Raw genomic sequence first — 16,180 nt, 5'->3', positions numbered from 1 at the left:
ACATGTTCCGAAGTTTACTATTAATTTGCTTTCCATTAGTAGCATAACTAAAGATTTAAACTGCAAAGTAACATTTTTTCCAACCCATTGTTTATTTCAAGACTTGGAAACGGACAGTATGATTGCATGTGGTAAGGTGGTTGGTGGTCTGTACGTGCTTGACGGTTCCCAGGCAGCTTTGACATCTCAGCCTACATCTTCTGATTTTGATTCTGCACTCTTTGAATTAAATAACTAGTATCGTCGTTTGGGCCATCCACCGTTTAGTGTTTTGTCCACTTTATTTCCTAGTTTGGTGAAGAGATGTAATAAACATAATTTTTCTTGTGATGCTTGCACTTTGGCAAAGCAAACTCGAAGCATTTTTCCAATTTCTTACAATAGAAGCTTGCTTCCTTTTGGTTTGATACATTTTGATGTATGGGGTCCTGCCCGTTGTGTGTCTAGCTCTGGATTTTGGTGGTTTGTCACTTTCATTGATTGTTTCAGTCGGACGACTTGGGTATATTTGATGCATAGTAAGAGTGACGTCTTTACCAGTTTCACTTTATTTCATAAGATGGTCGAGACACAGTTCGATGCCAAGGTCAAGATTCTCAGGTCCGATAATGGAAAGGAGTACATGGACGGTGCCTTTCGGTCTTATTTGGACAGCCATGGGATCATTTACCAAACCTCTTGCGTTAACACTCCTGCTCAAAATGGGGTGGCTGAACGTAAGAACCATCATCTTCTGGAGGTTGCTCGTTCTCTTATGTTCACTATGGCTGTTCCTCCTTGCTTTTGGGGTGATGCTGTTCTTATAGCTACATATCTTATCAATCGGCTTCCCTCCCATGTTTTGGATGGTCGCTGCCCCTTGGATGTGCTCTGTGGGAAATCAACCTTTGTTGTGTCTCCCAAAGTCTTTGGCTGTGTCGTGTTTGCCAGGAATCATCATGTATACGGAAAACTTGTTCCCAAGGGACTACGATGCATATTTCTTGGTTATTCTGCTACCCAAAAAGGATATAAATGCTACCATCCTCCTACCCGGAAAGTATTTGTCACTATGGATGTAGTGTTCCGGGAATCTGAAGCTTACTTTAGATAGCCGGAACCTCTACAGGGGAAGATTATAAGTGGTGAAGAGGTCCCGTTGATTACTCCTCTAGACATTGAAATACCTACTATAGAGGATACCTCTGTTGAATTCGAAGAAGGGGTTACTAGTCAAGAACAAGAAGTGGGACAGCTACAACAAGAAAAATTGTGTACACTCGGGGAACTGATTTTCCTCTAGACGGCCCTCTATACAAAGAGACCAACACCACTGATCCTACTCAATCGACATCTGCTCCTGCTCCAAGTCTTGCTCCTACTCCAAGTCTTGCTCCTAGTCAGATATCTGGTAAGCCCTCTATTGATCCCAGTCTTGATTTACCCATTGCTGTTCGGAAATCAAAGAGAAGTTGTACTTTGCACCCTATTTCCAACTTTGTGTCATATAACTCACTAACTCCTGCTTTCCATGCCTTCATAGCTTCTTTATCCTCTGTTTCTGTCCCTAACAACTGGCAGGAAGCTATAGCCGAACAGAAATGGAAGGATGCGATGAATGAAGCAATGTTTGCCCTTGAAAAAAATCAGACCTGGGATTTGGTGAGTCCTCCACCTGGAAAAAGACTTGTTGGTTGCAAATGGGATTTTGTAGTGAAGCACAAGGCTGATGGCTCAGTGGAGAGATACAAGGCGAGGCTTGTTGCCAAAGGGTTTACTCAAACCCAAGGTATTGACTACTAAGAGACCTTTGCTCCTGTAGCAAAGATGAATACTGTACGGGTTATTATCTCTTATGCTGTGAATCGAGGATGGGAACTCCAACAACTTGATGTGAAGAATGCCTTCTTGCATGGAGATCTGGAAGAAGATGTCTACATGGAGATACCTCCTGGTTTTACTTCTTCAAAAACTCAAGGAAGGTATGTAAATTGAAGAAGGCCCTGTATGGTTTGAAACAGTCACCTAGGGCTTGGTTTGGCCGGTTCCATAAGACTATGATTGCTTATGGGTACAAGCAGAGCAATGCTGATTAAACGTTGTTTGTGAAGAAGGTAGGACAGCAAGTGACAATGCCGATTGCCTATGTTGAGGATATAGTGATCATAGGCAGTGATGCACAGAAAATACAGAAGTTGAAGGCTTATTTGGGCACCGAGTTTGAAGTCAAGGAATTGGGTAGATTAAGGTATTTCTTAGGGATTGAGGTTGCCTATTCAGCTAAGTGCATATCTCTCTCTCAAAGGAAATATACCTTAGATTTGTTACAAGAGACAGGGATGCTTGGGTGTAAACCAGCAGATACCCCCTTGAGCCCAACACACATTTGAAGAGTAAGGACGGCGACCCGGTGGACAAGGGCAGTTATCAGAGGTTAGTTGGCCGATTGATCTACCTCTCACATACTCGGCCGGATATCACATTTGCTGTAAGCCTTGTCAATCAATACTGTATGATCCTCACTCTTCTCACTTGGAAGCAGCGTATAGAATTCTCCGTTACCTTAAGTCATCTCCTGGAAAAGGAATCTTGTTCTCTCCTCATAGCCACCTTCGGATAGAAGCATACACTGATGCAGATTGGGCTGGCAGTCCTGATGATAAGAAATCCACATCCAGGTATTGCACATTTGTTGGAGGAAACCTAACTACCTGGAGAAGCAAAAAGCAAGTTGTTGTAGCTCGATCTAGTGCTGAAGCTGAGTTCCAAGCTATGGCCCAGGGTATTTGTGAACTTCTTTGGCTCAATGGGCTTCTTCAAGATTTGGGGATGGTCACTGATCTTCCTATGCAACTCTACTGTGACAGCAAGTCCGCAATCACCATTGCACATAATCCGGTTCAACATGATCGTACCGAACATGTTGAGATTGATCGGCATTTTATCAAAGAAAAGTTGGAACAAGGGCTAATCTGTATCCCATTTATTTAGTCTAGTGATCAGCTGGCTGAAATCCTCACCAAAGGAATCAGTCCTAAGTTATTTTTTCCTATAATTAGCAAGTTGGGCATGTTTGATATGTATGCACCAACTTGAGGGGGACTGTTGTAATTTGGGTTTTAGTCCCACATTGCTTAGTTGTATTCTTGTCATATGATTTCAATATTATAAATAAAGGCTGGGCTGTGATCACTTGGATCAAGCCAGTATTCACGGAATTCCATATAAAGAATGCCTTCCTCCATGGGGAGCTTGAGGAGGAGGTATATATGGACATTCCACCAGGCTTCTCTAATGACAGGACCAAGGACAGGGTCTATAGATTGAAGCGTGCCCTTTATGGGTTGAAGCAGTCACCTAGAGCCTGGTTTGGTAGATTTCACAAGGCTATGATTTCAACAGGCTATAAGCAGAGCAATGCTGATCACACTTTGTTTATCAGACGAGTTGGTAACAAGGTAACTCTTCTCATAGTCTATGTGGATGATATTGTGGTAACTGGTAATGATGGTGATGCTATCAAGAATTTGAAGCTCTTCCTTGGCCGTGAGTTTGAGGTAAAAGATCTCGGACCTCTAAAATATTTTCTATGGATAAAAGTTGCTCGATCTTCGAAGGGCATCTTTCTTTCTCAAAGAAAATATATCCTTAATCTATTGACTGAGACTGGGCTGCTAGGTTGTCATCCTTCAGATACTCCTATGGAAGCTACTCCAAGACTTAAGGAGAAAGAGGGTGAACCTGTTGACAAGGGTTGTTATCAGCGATTAGTGGGCAAACTAATCTACCTCTCTCACACACGACCTGACATAGCCATTACTGTAAGTTTGGTGAGCCAGTTTATGCATGATCCCTATTCCTCTCACTTGGAGGCAGTCCATCGTATTTTGTGGTATTTGAAGTCTGCTCCAGGAAAAAGAATCCTTCTCTCTCTCAATGGTCGCCTGAAGATTTAAGCTTGTACTGATGTCGATTGGGTTGGCTCCACTGACAGAAAATCTATCTCTGGCTATTGTTCTTTTGTGGGTGAGAACCTTGTCACATGGCATACCCAAAAGCAGAATGTTGTGGCAAGGTCCAGTGCTGAAGCCGAATTTCGTGCGATGGCACAAGGAATTTGTGAACTTCTATGGCTTAGAGGATTGTTGTAGGATATTGGTGTTGCTGTCCATCTTCCCATGAAGCTTTATTGTGACCGTGACAATAAAGCAGCCATTAGCATTGCTCATAACCCTGTCCGGCATGATCGTAAGCATGTGGAGGTTGACCGACATTTCATCAAGGAGAAGCTCGAAGCCAGACTCATTTATGTTCCCTTTGTGAAGTCTGCTGATCAATTGGCTGATGTGTTCACTAAGGGACTAAGTGGCAAAGTGTTTCTTCCTATCTTAGTCAAGTTGGGCATGCATGACATATATGCTCCAACTTGAGGGGGAGTGTTGGATTGTATGGGCCAGAATATCGTGGGGTATTCTGGACATTTTCTTCTTTTATTATGTTTCTTTTGTATGTGAGTTCTAGTCACACATTGCTTATTGTAATTCTGTCCTATGTTTTCATTATTATAAATAGATGTGCTTGGGGTGATCATAATCATCCAAGCATTGATACTCTAATTCTAATTTGTTAACACATAGCACTCAAACAATGTGCAAAATAAGCAATAATACATAAGGGTTCGATGTTTACTGCCAACCAAGGGTGCAAATCCAAAACACCAAATTGGGTGCTTTTTTAACAATTTGAAGATTTAAATATGTTTATTAAGCCTAAAACAAGCTTCCCTTAAAGTTTTGAAGCCAACTATGGCCATTTGCCCACCAAAACCCAAAAAAAAGAAGCATTGTCTCGCCAAGATCTTGGCGAAATCTGGAGATTTTGATAGGAGTTTTTGAACTATGCTTACATTGTATAGAACAAAGTAAATGAAAGTCAGGTTACAAATTCAATCGACACATACAAATGTGTCATTCATATGAACCCAATGTATAATTTTTTCTTTCCCACTGAAATTAGTAAAGAGTAAATGATATAGTACAGAAAGTAGAAAACGTCTTGGATCTCAATTCTCAATTGTGGCTGAAGTCAACAAAGGTCAGAAGACATCCTGCGGGAAATGCAGCAGCAAGATTTCTAGATTTTTAAGGAAGATCAAACCCTAAAGCAGAAAGAATCAACTGGTCAGGCTAGGGGAGATCAGAACCCATAAAATTACCAGATCTGGAAAACCAAAAGGGGGGGGGGGGGAGGGAAGTAAGGAAAACATCAGAATTCAGAACCAGCATGTCTGATGCCATTGCTTTTTCCCATTCACTCTTTCTTCATATTCTCTCCCCCAGCCTATTATCTCTTTTTCTAGTGCTGTCGGGCCAAATATAGTCAGGAAATAGTGATTTTAATTGGAAGAAAACATATATAATAAGGCTTCTAAACTCAACATTTTTCCTATTCACCCTTCGTATTCTCTCTTTCATCTAACAGGGCTTCTAAAATCAACCACATTTTTCCTCTCTTCTCACGTTTTGTCCAATTTTAGCCAGTCTATTTCTTTATGTAATAAGGCATAACTATTCCTGTTTAGTTAGTCAAGTGGGTTATTTTCTGCCCTTCACTAGTTCTTTAAGTTATTTTGTTAGGCAAATAAACCCTATTTTAATAGGGTAGAGAAAGAGAGAGAGTTTTCCCTTTTCTGGGGCTTATTCTTGGCTTTTGCTTGGTTTTCAGACATGAAAATCAAGGGATTAAAAAGCCTTGCTCAATTCATTTGTGTATCCACTATGCCATTAAATATGCAACATCAAGTGAAAGCAAGACATCAAAGTCAACATTTGTATTGCAATTTGGACTTATTTTCATGCGTCTTCAAATATGGTACATATGACCCCTGTATGGTTTTCATCTTTGCATCAGCATAATTGAGTCTTAACGGTTACAACCCCCCCCCACCTCCTAATGCACACTCAACCTTGAACCAGGGAAGAACCAGTGAGAGATCGATTGCAACCAGGATCAACACAATAAGGAAGAACAAATTGAATATAACTGAAACTTCATTGCTTTTTTTTTTTGTTTACACATGAAAAAAGAAACATAAAAGGATAAGAAGAAGAAGGGGATATAGAAGGGGGGATAGGATCAGCTCTCTCAGCCCATCATCCTCTCACCCAGGGCCTCTTACCCACGGTCTCTCATTGTTGCTGCGTCTCACAGCTTCAACCATAACTCTTTTCTCTTTAATCTCTGTCCTTCTCTGCTCAGCCCCATACTCTCATTTATAATAACCCAATTACAAAGCAACCCAGTCCCAATCCAATTAAGAAACTAAATAAATCTAGAAAAGGAAACTACTAATTCATAAAACCTATAAAATAGAAACTTCCTATACAATCTAGCTGCCATACATCAAAATAGAAACTTCTATTTTAGAGAATAAAATAAAAATAGTAACAAACTAAAATTAGAAACTTAAGGAAATAGAAACTTAAGCCTACTTTAAAAATATGAAAATAGAAACTAAACTTTGTTAGGATTAGGATAGAAGCTTTCTCCACTTGATGGGCCCACAAGATCTTCTAAAAAGCATACCCACACAAGGCAAATATGGGCTGTGACACTGTTCACGTGAACAGTACAGTGAACAGTGTTAGGTCTTTTTTTCTTCATATTTCGATCTACATCAACTGTGATACCAAATAATGTAGAGTACAGTTCTAGTAAGAATCACTCTACAGTAGGATCAATGATAGGTCAGAATTGATGCTGAAAATTGATATTCAATTGCTGGACAGTATAGGAGATCGATCACTTTGTTCAGCAGCAGATTTACTCTTTGATCGCAGGACTTGTAGCAAATCTCAGTATCACACAATGAAAAAAATAAAACAAGGAAAAACAGAAGATAGGATAGAAGGATAGGGTAGGCTCTCAGCCTTGGGCCTCTCATCTACAGCTATCTCAGCTGTTGAAACAAAGATCTCTCTCAGATCTCAAGCAAGCAAATTGCAACTTCATTGATTCTTTTAAAACTGTTAAAACATTACAACTGATGGCCCCTTTGTATAGGCTGGCCAGACTTCTCAACAATAGAAAGTTAAGAAAATAAAAACTTACAACAAAAAAGGAAAGAACATAAACTTATAAGGTACCTAAAATGGAAACTACTCAAAATAGGAAACTACTTGTCCAACAAGGACTTACTAAAACAAAGACTTACCAAAAACTAACTTGCTTGCTTGTTGAACAATTAACATAAAAATAGACGTAAATCAGTCTTCTAGAAGCTGTAGCTGATCTCCCCTGCTAGCTGCTGACTAGGTTTCTTAATAAGATAAAATAGGGGGCAGATCTGGTCTTCAACTTGGGTCTTGTAGAAGGATTCCCAATATGGCTGACACTGTTCACGTGAACATTGTTTTGGTCTTTTTTTTCTTTCATATTTCGATCTACATCACCTCCCCCCCCCCCCACAAAAAAAAAAAGAAAAAAAGTATCTCATAATCAATTTTAATTTTAAGGGGGAAAAAGGTGATATAAGACCATTGATACATATATCTTTTACAGTTGTCTCGTCAAGTCATAATATTGACCATAGCAAGGACAATGTTCCATTTAAAGAAAGGTATAAGAGTGAGTGATTAAGAATGAAGAGTCAGTAGAGAACTGCCTTTTTTTTAAAAAAAAATTAAACTTGGAACAATCAAATCCTTACCAATATCTTCTGTTTCAATATGCTCTGTTGACAACAAAATTCTTCTGTAGAGAATTTGTCTTCGCTTACTTAAGGGCAACATGGTTTTGAAAATATTCTTATTTTATAGATTTCTGATGATCTATCTATCTTGAAAAACATCAAGCTGCAACACATGACCCCCCTTCCTCCTCCCTCCTCCACCTCCCCTCAGGCCTCCACCACCCCTCCTGCTGGCACAGCCACCTATTCCAGCAACACTGCCCTCCCTGCCACCTCATCCCCAGCTGCCACCGCAACCACCTCCGCTAACCCCTCCACCTCATCTGTTACCACTCCTAACCCTGCCCCATCCTGGTCATCTCTGTTGTCCAAACCTCCTTCCTCCTCGGCCTCTGGTCACTCTCTCCACTTCATCGAGCCTTCTTCGGATGAATGCTCTTCGTATGCTCTCTGTCCCAGCAGCCTTTCTTCACCGGAATCCTCTAAATGGCAGTCCTGCCTTCTCGGTCACTTTATTGGCTCAAAGCCCTCTTTCAATATTGTTAAGAGCTCTCTCACCAAGCAATGGAAAGCCCAAGGGGCTCTAGACATTTTCCTGCTGGACACTAGTGTCTTCGTGTTCAAGTTCTTCTCCGAGGACATCAAAGCTTGCGCACTTGAAGGTGCCCCTTGGCTCGTGGGCTCTAAACCAATTTTCCTGAGACAGTGGGACCCCTACATCCTTCTCCACAAGGTCGAACTCAGCTCCATTCCCTTGTGGGTCTCCCTTCCTGGTCTCCCATTTCAATACTGGTCTCAAGATTGCCTTAGCAGAATTGGCTCGGTCTTAGGGAAGCCTCTATACTCTGACTTCAGAACTTTGAAAATGGACAGGCTCTCCTTCGCGAGAATATGCATCGATATCTCTGCAAGTGCCCCACCTCCCTCCTCTGTCACAGTTATGGAAGTCGATGGTTTCTGCTTTGAGCAGCCGGTCAAGTACGACTGGCTCTTTCCTAAGTCTACTATCAAGGCTATGGAAGCTCTTATGGCTTCTTTCCTTTGGAAGGGCTTTGACGCCACAAGGTTCCTTCATCCCTTGAGCTGGGCTGCTGTGTGCCTTCCCAAGAAGGAAGGGGGGTTGGGTATTCGGCGTATTAAAGAAGTGAACTCAGCTGGCATCATCAAGCTTCTATGGAAGATAGCCTATAAAAAAAAAGAGCATTTGGGTGGATTGGATCTACTCGGGGCCCCTCCGCCACAATTCCATTTGGACTGCTCCCGCTCTACCTGATGCTTCTTGGGTTTGGAGGAAAATCCTTGCCAGCCGCCCCTTGGTCCTTCAAGTCATTCGCTCCAGCATTGGTGATGGTCAATCTACTTACCTCTGGCTTGACAACTGGCATCCTATGGGAATTCTTCTTCACCGGGTTACTCCAAGATCCATTTACTCCTCAGGCCTTCATAGACTTTCTTTGGTGGCCGATATTCTACATCACAATGGTTGGGCTCCTCCAACATCTGGCCCCATCCTCACCCCTTTCTGGAATGAGCTTCACTCGGTTACTTGAAGGGCTGTTTCTAGAGGAGATTGTGTTACTTGGTTCTCTAACAGCTCTTGCTCCTTCTCTTCAAAGGCTGCCTGGGATCTTATTCGTCTGAAAGGCCCTTTGGTTTCTTGGCATAGACTTCTTTGGTTCAAGCATCACATTCCTAGGCACTGCTTCACAGCCTGGAGAGTCTTCAACAACTGTCTCCCTACTCAAGCTTTTCTTCGCAGCCGCCAGATCTTAGTCTCTCGTGCTGCTGCCTCTGCTGGAACAATGATGAAGACTGAACCACCTCTTCTTTGAATGCCCAATCAGCTCGTGTAATCTGGAAGGGAGTCCTTCTCAAATGTTGGCCTACCCGAAGACGCATCCTTCCCTTCTCCAGAGAATGGATTTGGATTGATATGACTTTTGCTGGATCCACCACTTGTGACGCGGTCGGGAAGTTGGCCTTTTGTGCTACCCTCAACCATATCTGGATGGAGCGAAATTTGAGAAAATGGACTTCCAACTCTCGGACTTACTAGAAGATTTGGAACTCCATTTCCTTTGAAATTAAAGCAAAGTTATCTCTTCTTCCCCCCTCTTCTTGTATAGACTCCCCTAGGAACAGGGCCATTGTTCAGTCCTGGGGTCTCTCCAATGTTTCCTTGGTTGCTCCGGCAAATGCTTAGGCTGGCTGGTTTGGCCCTCCTGTTGTGGGGCCCTTTGTAATTCTCCTTTCTTCTCTCTTTTGGTAATGAAATTTTTATTCACCCAAAAAAAAAAAAAGAATGACTGGCTCCCCCCACACTGCCTTCACTCCAAGATTTTTGGCCATCACTCCAAGGATTGCTCCGGGAAAGCTCCTCTCTCTGCACCGGTTTCAGCTACAGTTTTGAACTCTTCTTCTGCTGCAACTACTCGAACAAGCAGCTCCTTCGTTGGCCTAGAAGCAGTCTCAGTCGTTGCTGCAACAAACTGCTCTTCTTCTCTTCAAGTATCCCCTATGGCAACGAGTTTCGGTTCTCTTCAGGGAGCACAGACGAGCCTTCTCTCCAGGCCCACGTCTCGTGGTCGAAGCCGCCGTCGCCGCCTTGCAATTCTGGCATCAGAATCTCCTTCTCGCAGAGCTTGAGCACCCTTAGACTCTTCGCCAACGCTGTACCTCTGCGAAGCTGCTGCTGACTTGGCTCTGCCTGCTGACCTTGGTTCTCTGACCGTCGACACCAAGCCTGCTGCCTCCAACTCCATCGCTGGCACCCCAAGACCCCAGGCATTAGAAATCCCTGCTGTGCTAAACGAAAATTTCTCCATTTTGGGCACTGCTACTGTGTGAAGTTCTTCAATGCTCCAGGCTACCATTTCAAGCTCCGTTTTGTCGTCGCTGACCTCTGCCGCAGGTCTGCCCAGGGCTCCTCTGCCCTTCTGCCTCTCCTCTGTAGGTAACGCTGCTCCTTTGCGAGGTCATCCAACAAACCCCCACCCTATTCGTCCCCCTGATCCTTCTAAACCCTTTTCACGATCCAGGCTACCCCCCATTTTACCTAACCCACCTGGTCCCCCCTCCTTTCCCCTTTTTAACCAAACCCCCCTCCTTTAAACCGGTCTACTAACTGCACTAGTTCTGAAGTTCCCCTGGCCCACCACTTATCTAAACCGGCCCACTTAAACCTCATTCCATCTTATTTTTCTTACAACCTACCCATTATACCCCCTCCTTCCTCCTTAACCACTAGACCCATCAACCCGCAACCTCCCACCTTTTTAACCCAAGAACCCATTTACCCTTCTGACCCATTTTGTTCCAACCCATATCCTTCGCTGACCCATCACCCTCCCCTAACCCAAACCCGGCTTTCTCGCTCCACCTCTCCCACCCCCTCCCCCCCCTTTGCCGTGTCCCCACCCCCCCCCCCCCCCCTCTCCCCTTCCCCTAACTCCCCCTCCCCCTCCCCCCTTTCCCCGTCTTGTCCGCTGGGATCCCCCTCCCCCCCTTCTACCCTCTCTCCCCTCCGCTTCCTCCACTTCCCCCCCTCTTGGGCCTTCCTAACACTTGTGGCAATGTTGCTCTCTTACCCCGCCTTTGTCCTACTATCTTGTACTTCCGTAGGAGATACAAGAGCGTTCCACCCCGCTCTTTGACGCCCCTCCCTCTCTAGTTTCACCATGTCTGCCGGGTTCATATGGAATGTTAGGGGACTTAATTCCTTGGCCAAGCACTAAGAAATTAAAGCCATTATCAAGAGCTCTCACTCCAATTTTTGCGCCCTCTTAGAGACTAGAGTTCTGCAAGAGAATGCCTCTCGCATTGCTGCCTCCATCGCCCCCTTCTTGGTCCTTTCTCTCCAATTATAACTGTTGGAATATGTAATCCAGAATACCGTGGGGGTATTCTGGTCCTTTTGGGGCTAGTTTATTTATTATGTAATTAGGTACAGTCGGCTATGTGGGTTTTAGTCCCACATCGCCTAGTTTAGTCTCTTTGTAATTTCCCCTCTATTATAAATAGAGGGGCTTACTTATCAATTAATTAATTCAAGTATGTTACAATTTCCATCTTCTCTTCTCTCTTTTCTTCTCTCTAGAGTTACTGGTTACAGGTCCTAGGTTTTCTACATGGTATCAGAGCTGTTGTAACCAGTGATTGATTCTCTTCTTGTTTGCAGTTTTGAGAGTCGTTTCAAAGTTCTCCAATTTATGGAGAAACCCTAGTTCATAGAAAGAAAAGAAGAACTAGGGTTTCCTGCTCATTTATTCTTTATCGATTTTTTTAAATTTTCTGCAGTCATTGTATGCTGGAATTGCAAGGTTGAAGAGGATCCTTGGCTGTAACAATTTTCTGCTGCTGCCCTAAGGTTCGGAGGTTTTCTGGCAGCAGTGTCTGTTCTACTGCCGAAGATTTATTTGACTCGACAAGGCTTTCTCTTATTTTTTGAAGATTTGTTCTACCTACGGCCTTCTTTGCTGAAATTCCAGGTTACTTGCAGACCTGCTGCATCTCGATCCATCTCAATCTACCATATCTGAACCAGATCCGTTGGCTGCTGGTTCGAAGTTTGAAGACAACCTTCAGCAATGGGGTCCTTTGGTTTCCGCCTCTCTGTTTCCCCTTTTCTCTTAAGTCAATGGGGGTATAGGGGTTTCCTGCTGGTAGCGTGACTGTCAATAGGTTCTCTTCGCTGGTTGAATCGATTTGCTGCTGATGTTGATTATTCAGTAGCAACTTGTTGGTATCGAGTTGCTACTAGGGTTTGCTGAATCGATTACCCTGTTACTGGTTTGTGAAGATGTTCCTCCTTGATTCAAAGGTTTGGTCAATGGAGTTGCAGATCTATCGTGAGATTGGGTTTCTATGATGTGCTGCAACTATTTGATTGAAGACGAAGATATGCAGTTCCACCATATTGCTGATTTTATTGCTGTTTTCGTACATGGAACCATCTTGACTGCTATTTTAGTTACCGCTGCCTGGCTTTTCCCCTGTATTTCGTACATGGTGTCGAATGCTGTAATCTCTGTTTCATCCTTGCACTTTGCCACTGCCTTTCTCTGGTTTGTGCCTCAAAAATTCCTTTCTCAACTGCCACTGTTTGCACCCTTTGGTTGCGTTTCAAGGAAGGAACTGATGGAGTCATCTTTTTACCCTCTACTATTCTCAACTCCTTACTGCTAAGAATCGTGGTTGAAGATGATGGTATTGAGGTATGCTCATGATTTTCTGCTTTATTTTATTTCCTGGTTTCCATAAATGCCCCTGCCTTTATGTCTAATTCACTTAATATTCTCTTGAATTCCAAGGTTGCGTGACTCACAAGTCCTCCACACTACTTTTCAAATCAGCCTTCCTTTTTATCATTCTTTTTTTCTTTATTTTATTACCCATATCACGTTTCCTTTTCCTTTTCCTTTTAAGTTTTAACTTATTAGGTATTTAATGCTACTCGCCTACTAGCCTACTACCCTACCTTTATTAGTACCCATCCTTCTTATGATTATTTACATCTTGCCATTAAGAGTTTGCTCCTTCCAAGTATGTCCCTCATCTATAAATCTAATTCCTTGCATGACCCATTACTTTCTTATTTATCAAGGGCCCCTTGCAAAATTCTGATTATTTATCAAACTGTCATTACTTTTTCATACATTCCCCTATTTGACTACTCAATTGACCCTTAAAATTCTGGTTTATTACCAGTTTACACTTTGGCTTGGATTGTATTTAAAAGTGGATTTCCACCAAATTACAGCCATGCCATTTTTTTTTCCAACACCTTTCTCTTTCAATAATTCTAATTCCCTTCATATCCCATACCTTTGGTATTTACCCATAACACCTTTGGAAACTTCTGATAAATTACAATTTTACCATTGCTTCCTTTTTTACTTACCCATAGCACCTTTGGAGAATTCTGGAATATTATGTTTTTGCCCTATCTTTTACACTATCTATGTTATGTCCTCATGTACTACACGTGAGGGGGGGATTATGTACAGTACACCTGCAGACATTGTAGAAGCAGAACTTGCAGGAACACTTGGTGCAAAACATAGAAAATCAGAGTTTTCACCATTGCCAATGGGTATCTATTTTTTTATTGGGTTGAGTTTGCCATGAGGGGGAGATTGAAGTATTGAAGAGTATTGAAGATATTTGGTTGTTACCTATTTGAGGACTTTCAGTTGGGTTGATACAGTTTTTTTCCGCTGCCTGATTCAGTTTTTTTTCGCTGCTTGCTACTCTAGTTATTTCACTTCAAGACTCTATGTCACTATGATAATCTGAGATTCATCACTGGATAGCTATTGAAGATCGTTGAAAGCTGCCTTTTTGGAAGACATTCCAGTCTTGGTTTGCTGATCATGTTTGTCCAAGTTTTGAAGATCTATTTTTTCAAGTTCTTGAAGGTTTATTTGGGAGCTGCATTCATATGTCAAGCTGGATTCTGCTGCACCTTAGTTTGTTTCTCATTTTGTTCAAGTTGGGCATCAGTACATTGTATGCGCCAACTTGAGGGGGAGTGTTAGCATTATTAGGAGTTTTTTTTTCTTTAGTTCAAGCTGGATCTTCTTTCTTTACTTATTTGTATAATCCAGCTTGAGGGGGAGTGTTGGAATATGTAATCCAGAATACCGTGGGGGTATTCTAGTCCTTTTGGGGCTAGTTTATTTATTATGTAATTAGGTACAGTCGGCTAAGTGGGTTTTAGTCCCACATCGCCTAGTTTAGTCTCTTTGTAATTTCCCCTCTATTATAAATAGAGGGGCTTACTTATCAATTAATTAATTCAACTATGTTACAATTTCCATCTTCTCTTCTCTCTTTTCTTCTCTCCAGAGTTACTGGTTACATGTCCTAGGTTTTCTACAATAACCATTCCCCTAATGGTAGGATTTGGATTCTTTGGGACCCTCTAAAAATCAACATCTCCATCTCCCACTCTTCGCCCCAGATTCTTCACCTTCTCCTCTCTCTCCCCAATTCCAATATTTCCTTCTCTCTCTCGGTTGTCTATGCCTTTAATCGGGCTGCTGACCGCACCGCCCTTTGGGATGATTTGATCCACATCAAAGCGGGCATCAGGACTACTCCTTGGGGGGTAGGTGGGGACTTCAACGTGGTCAGATTTCAATCTGAAAAGATTGGAGGACGGTCCCTTGACTACAGCTCTGTCAAAGCCTTCAATGATTGTATCGATGACATTGACCTTATGGACCTTAGGTGGTCTGGCTCCTCGCACACATGGAGCAACCGTAGAGGGGGAACTGAACGCATTGCTTGCAAACTGGATCGCCTTCTAGTCAATGATTCTTGGCTATCCTCCTTCCCCCACTCTCATGCCAACTTCCTTCTTCCTGGCCTTTCCGATCACAGCCCTTGCCATCTCCTCATCCAGCCTTACACCTCCTTTGGCCCTAAGCCTTTCAAGTTTTTCGACATGTGGACCTCGCACCCCCTTTTTCTTCCCACTTTCCTCTCTTCGTGGAGCTCTGCTGTTCACTGCCCCTCCCTCCCTCTCATTGCTATTGCTAAAAAGCTCCGTCTCACCAAATCCGCCCTCAAATCTTGGAACTCTACCACCTTTGGCAACATCACTTCTAGGGTCACCACCTGTCGGGTAGATCTTGCCTCTGTCCAATCCCGTCTCCAAGCTGACCCCCTCAACCTCTCTCTTGCTGACGACGAGAGAAAGCTCTCTGAAGAGCTCTCCTCTCTAGCCTCCTCGGAAGAAAGCTTTCCCCGTCAGAAGGCCCGTATCAAATGGCTTGAGCTTGGAGATTCCAATTCGGCTTTCTTTCACCGTTCTCTGAAAGCTAGGCTTTGCACCAACTCCATCACCCTCCTCCTTGCTCGTGACGGCTCCCCCCTCTCCTCTGTCCCCGCTATCAAAGGTGAAGCTGCCTCTTACTTCAGCTCCATCTTCAACCCTCCCTTTCCCCCTCCCCCCTTCTTCCCCCTGATCTTATTAACAAATTTGTCCCTTCGGCCCTGCCTAGCTCTCTTGTTGCGATCCCCTCTGACGAGGAAATAACCCAGGCCATCTTCTCCCATAAGTCCAACAAAACCCCTGGCCCTGATGGTTTTAGCATGGGGTTCTTCTTGAGCTGCTGGGACCACATCAAGGATGACCTGATTAAGGCTATCCGTAGCTTCTTTTCAACCCCGGGCAGCTCATGCAGGTCAACCAAACCTTCCTTTGCCTCATCCTCAAGAAGGAAGGGGCCCCTTCCCTGACTGACTTCAGGCCCATCTCTCTTTGCAACCTCCTCTACAAGTTCATTGCCAAAATCCTGGCAAACAGAATCCGGCTTGTCATTCCTTCCCTTGTCAGCCCCAATCAATCTGCCTTTATCTCTGGCAGAAGCATTGCTGACAACATCATTCTTTGCTCTAAAATTGTCAGAGGCTTTGATAGAAAATCTCACTCCTCCGCTGCCCTCATGAAGATAGACCTCCACAAAGCTTTTGACTCCCTTAGATGGGACTTCATCTGTGAGGTGC

General features: G+C 43.3%; 1 protein-coding gene across 1 annotated transcript in view; it reads right to left on the bottom strand.

Moving 5' to 3' along the window:
* Positions 1-16,180, bottom strand: part of LOC122664251 (probable cyclic nucleotide-gated ion channel 20, chloroplastic) — a 144,728-nt gene that overhangs the window by 12,190 nt on the left and 116,358 nt on the right. The gene's annotated exons all lie outside the window — the stretch shown is intronic.

The sequence above is a fragment of the Telopea speciosissima genome, chromosome 6, assembly GCF_018873765.1.
Source record: "Telopea speciosissima isolate NSW1024214 ecotype Mountain lineage chromosome 6, Tspe_v1, whole genome shotgun sequence".
In the NCBI taxonomy this organism is placed as follows: domain Eukaryota; kingdom Viridiplantae; phylum Streptophyta; class Magnoliopsida; order Proteales; family Proteaceae; genus Telopea; species Telopea speciosissima.
The sequence above is the reverse complement of the archived record's forward strand: the minus strand, read 5'-3'. Positions and strand labels throughout refer to the sequence as shown.